Raw genomic sequence first — 4,818 nt, forward strand, 5'->3', positions numbered from 1 at the left:
GGCTGTAAAGATTAAAGCCCAGAAAACCCTATGGGGCAGTTCCACTCTGTCCTTTAGGGTCATTGCAGGTGGGAATGGACTTGATGTCATACAACAACGACACAACAAAAAAAAATAAACATACAGTCAATGATATTTTTTTCTTTATATGGAATCTGTAGGCACCACTGAGAAACCCATCTTGAAAGTTGCAGTGACCCATCTCCAAAAGACCATCCCTCAGAGCATGCCACATTTTTATATGGGTGAAATCTAAATAAAAAGAGAAGGGTGTTTGAAAGAAGGAAAGTGAGGGGAGGAAGAAGCAACTTGAGGAGTTCAAAAAGAATGAGTGGTTAATGACAAGTATAAGAGGGATATAATGCAGCCCTCATACGATTTTTGTCTGAAAAATTCTGGCCTGGATGGGAGGTAGATTGGAAACAACAGATAAATACCAAGCTGGTAGCCACTGACTGAATGAATAAATGAAATGAGTGAGTGAGGACATTCAAATGGCCACCAAAAACATAAAAATGTGCTGAACGTCATTAGCCAACAAAAAAACGCAAATAAAAACCATAATGAGATACCATTTCATTCCCACTCAAATAGTTACGATTTTAAAAATAAATAAAATCTGAAAATAACAAATGTTGGCAAGGATGTGGAGAAATTGGAACGCTTGTCCATTACTGGTGGGAATGCAAAATGGCACATATAGCCCTTATGGAAAACTGTATGGTATTTCCTCAATAATCTAAAAACAGAACTACTATATGACCCAAAAATTCCATTCCTAGGTTATATACCCAAAAGACTTGAAAGCAGAGAGAGAAACAGAAACTTGTGTACCAGTGCTTATTGCAACAATGTTCATATTAGCCAAAAAGTGGAAACAACCTAAATGCCCATCAGCAGATGAATGGATAAGCAAAACGTGAGTATTTTGATCAAGGATTCTGTAGAGGAATCCTGATTAAAAGGGGAAAAATGCAGAACAGAATTTCAAATTCTCATGGACTCCAGACTTTCTGGAGCCATGAATGCCAGATGAACTCCTGAAACTATTGCCTTGAGATAATCTTTAAACCTTAAACCAAAATTATCCCTTGAAGTTTTCTAAAACAAACAAACAAAATATTAGTTTGGGTTAACTAGTAAAATATATCTGCCGTCAGCATTGTAGTCTTTCAAGAATCCATCTACATGCAATCAAATTAACAATAACTAGAAAGATTAGATAGAAAATTTAGGAAGCAATGAGTTACTTTAATGGGGGAAGAACAACTCAGAAAAGGAGGGTACAAATGGTGCACAACTTGAAGAATGTCATCAGTATCATTGAACTCTACATGCAGAAACTGTGGAATTGGGGCCACTCCTCGGAAGGAAGGTTGGGCAATCCTACTTCCGTAGTGATACTGCCTCAGAAACCCAAGGAGGGGTCGCTATGAGTTGGGTTTGACTCGACGGCAAATAACAACAGCATTTGCTATGTATATTCTCAATGACAGAAAAATAAATAAATTTTTTAAAATGACTTTATTGGTTTATTGTATTTATCTGAAAAATCTTCATAGAAAATTGTGGTTTGGTTTAACTCTCAGAAGCCTCCTCCTGAACTCTGAGGAAGCTTGCTTTTTTATGAGCTATTCGATCTTTCTTCTGAGCAGGAGACATTTTGGATGGGTTCCACTTTTTTTTTTTTTCCTTAACATCTTTCTTAGGCTTCTTCTCATAAACTGAATTCTCTTGTATAGCAGTTGTGTTTTCTTATACATCTCCTCCATTGAGTCCATCATGAAGTTACATTGTTCTTTATGTATTTGAGATCTGTTTCTTGTAAGCATCTTCGTTTTCTTCTAATAAGTAATGCATATATTCTGCAACATTCTGACTCAACATTCTGACTCTGATGATGTGTTTCCGATGTACTTCTGCATTAAATTCCTTGCTTTCCGAGCCTTAAACAGGGAATCACTTGGTACTGTGAGAGATAGCAAAGTCTGCATACACAGCTCCATTCAGAGCTCCAGTCCAAAACTTTATTTCCAGTGGTAGTGCTGACAAGGCCTTCATCCAAATAGCAGATGAAGTCACCAGGCTGACCATCAATACTTTTCACATTGTATTCATCTCTGATTGCCTCCCCTTGGCCTTCATAGATTTTGTCCATGCCAAACGTGTTGAGAAGCCTGCAGGCCAGCAGCAAGCCAGGACGATATGCTGCAATCATCAAGTCAACTTTTACACTATAATTTGGGAGTTCAAAAGCATGAGCTGCATAGACTATCATATCATTGCTTCTATTTTAAGGAGTTTTGGTGGCGTAGTGGATAAGGCATTTGGCTGCTAACCAGAAGGTCAGCAGTTCAAACCCACTAGCCACTTTTTGGAATGAAGATGGGGCAATCTACTTCCATAAACATTTACAGCCTTGGAAACTCAAAGGGGGTTACTCTGAGTTGGAATCAACTTTGATGGCAGTGAATTTGGCAAATATATATATATTTGGTATATATATATTTGGTATATGTATATATATTTGGTATATATATATATATATATAATTAGTATATGCACACAAACACACACACACACACACACATACAAAAAATATATACACATACACATATATATATATGCATAAGTAATCTGGAAAATGATATCTCTGTTGATTTCAAGATATATTTGGGTGTATTGAGCTTAATTTTATCTTGGATTACCAAGTTTTTTGTTTTTGTTTTTAACTTTTTATTGTGATTTGGGTGCAATTTTACAAAGCAGATTCATTTTGCATTCTGCAGAAATACACATTTTGTTTTGCAACACTGATGACAATCTCCACAATATAATAGGTCTATTCCTCCCTCCTCCCTGTGGTTATCCCTTCCCAGTGTCCTGCTTACCTTTGCATTCCTGGCTGCCTAGCTTTCTTCTGTGCAAATGCTGCCCTTCTGATCTCCCATGGTTGACTCTTCTAAGGAGGGCCTCACCATGGTATAGTTGTTGAGCTCATAGGCCTGTCTGTTGTTTGGCTGAGAGTTAAGCCATGGGAGTCCAATTCCAGGCCTGAAAAATGACTCAGGGCCATAGTCTTGGGGGTTTTACCAGTCTCTTTCCAACCAATAATTCTGGTCTATTTTATATTTTTGGATTTTGTTTCACATTTTTCTCCCCTCTATCCAGGATCTTCAATATCGACCCCTTTCTGAGTGGTTGGCATTGGAATTACTAAGTGTTTTCATCAGAGTAATCAGTTTTACCCTCTCATCTTCTTCTAAATTTCACTTGTTATCTCTTTAAGCAGGCCTTATTCTTGAAAAGTTAAACAAACCTCATCCCGCAGAACAGAGACCTGCATCCATGGCTTGCCACACTCCAGCAGGCCCAGCAGTGCTTTGAAGGAGTGGGGATAAGGGTAGCCTAATCTTCATTTTTAAATTATGAAGAGATTCTGGCAAAGGAATGACATGGCATTTACATATATGTTAGAAATTAGGCACGGCTGGTGGGCAGTTAAATGTTTATCAAATGAATGACTGTAATGACTCTGTACCAGGCTCTGTCTGGTATGACACAACAAGCAAAATAGAGTCTCTGCCCTCAAGCATTTCACAATCTAATGAGGAAAACAGGTGTGTCAATAAATTATTACAGTGTGATTGCTGTCACAGAGTAGAAAAAAACAGACACATAATAAGAGCTTTTATTGCTGAAGTACGAGGGGCAAGATGACATGTGGCCCAAGGATGCCAAGCCAAAGAGTTTGACCTTTATCTGGAAGGCCACATGGAGCTATTAAAGAGTTTTAAACTGAAGAGTGGCCTCACCAAGACAGCATTCTAGAAAAGCCACCTCGACAGCTATGCAGACAGTAGCTTAGTTGATGAAGATTTAAGAGAAGGTAGACCAGCTGGGAGGATATTTCAAAAGGCCTGGTGATAGATGTTGACTTTCTGAACCAATAGAATACCAGTAAGGAACAGAAAGGAAGGGACAAACTAAGAGGTACTCAGAAGGTAGAATCAATAGAACTTACTGAGTGATCTGAAACAAGAAGTGAAGGAGAGAAGGGCATTGAGATGCTCCCCTAGTTTCTTGCTTGGGTAACTGAGAAAGGAGATCCAAGACAAAAAGCAGTTTGAGGTAGGGAAGTGAAGGGCAGGAGGAAGAGTAATTAATTCCAACTTGGCCATGATGAATTTGAGGAGATGAGAGTCCTGTAAATGGAGAGTCTGAGAAGCAGTTGGATATTCAAGTCTTCAGAAAATAAAGTTGGAATCATAGGTACTAACTTATAGCATGGCCTTGACCAGGTATCTTAGACTCTCTCAGCCTCAGAGTGTTCTTCTGGAAAATGGAGGAGCAGATTTGTATGCAATTCTAGGAAGCACAGAAATTACAGCCCTGGAAGTGATGATGGATGCCTACAAACAACGTTTTCCTTATACCAGAGAGGGAGAGTCCCAGGTCCACCAAACTCTTCTCACATTATGCCATACAAAGAATGTTTAACATTCTGAACGATTCATGAGAAAGTGCCCTGAATGCTCTTTCCAAAGCCCCAGAAATGGGACTGAAGATAATGCATCAAAAAAAAAAAAAAAAACCCATCAAAGTAATTTTCATTCAGCCCCTGACTATATTCACTGAAACCCACTGTCTCCCAGTTCTCCAAATTTGCTCACTCTCAGGAGCCATGGTCAATGAGCAAAGCCATAACCAACAGAAAAGTACTTTGTCAGGGCCCTTCCTCTAACATTCCTCAGTTAAAAACATTTCCTAAGAGGAATCTGGTTAACTCTAAGAAAGATGTCAGTGCAACAAGAGCCT

The 4,818-nt window shown here is 38.7% G+C and overlaps 1 pseudogene; it reads right to left on the reverse strand.

Moving 5' to 3' along the window:
- Positions 1–1,578: 1,578 nt before the first annotated feature.
- Positions 1,579–3,324, reverse strand: LOC103192589 (annotated as a pseudogene).
- Between the last annotated feature and the right edge of the window lie 1,494 nt (positions 3,325–4,818).

Source organism: Orycteropus afer, unplaced genomic scaffold (assembly GCF_000298275.1).
Source record: "Orycteropus afer afer isolate SDZICR_OR568_19922 unplaced genomic scaffold, OryAfe1.0 scaffold00030, whole genome shotgun sequence".
Taxonomy (NCBI): domain Eukaryota; kingdom Metazoa; phylum Chordata; class Mammalia; order Tubulidentata; family Orycteropodidae; genus Orycteropus; species Orycteropus afer.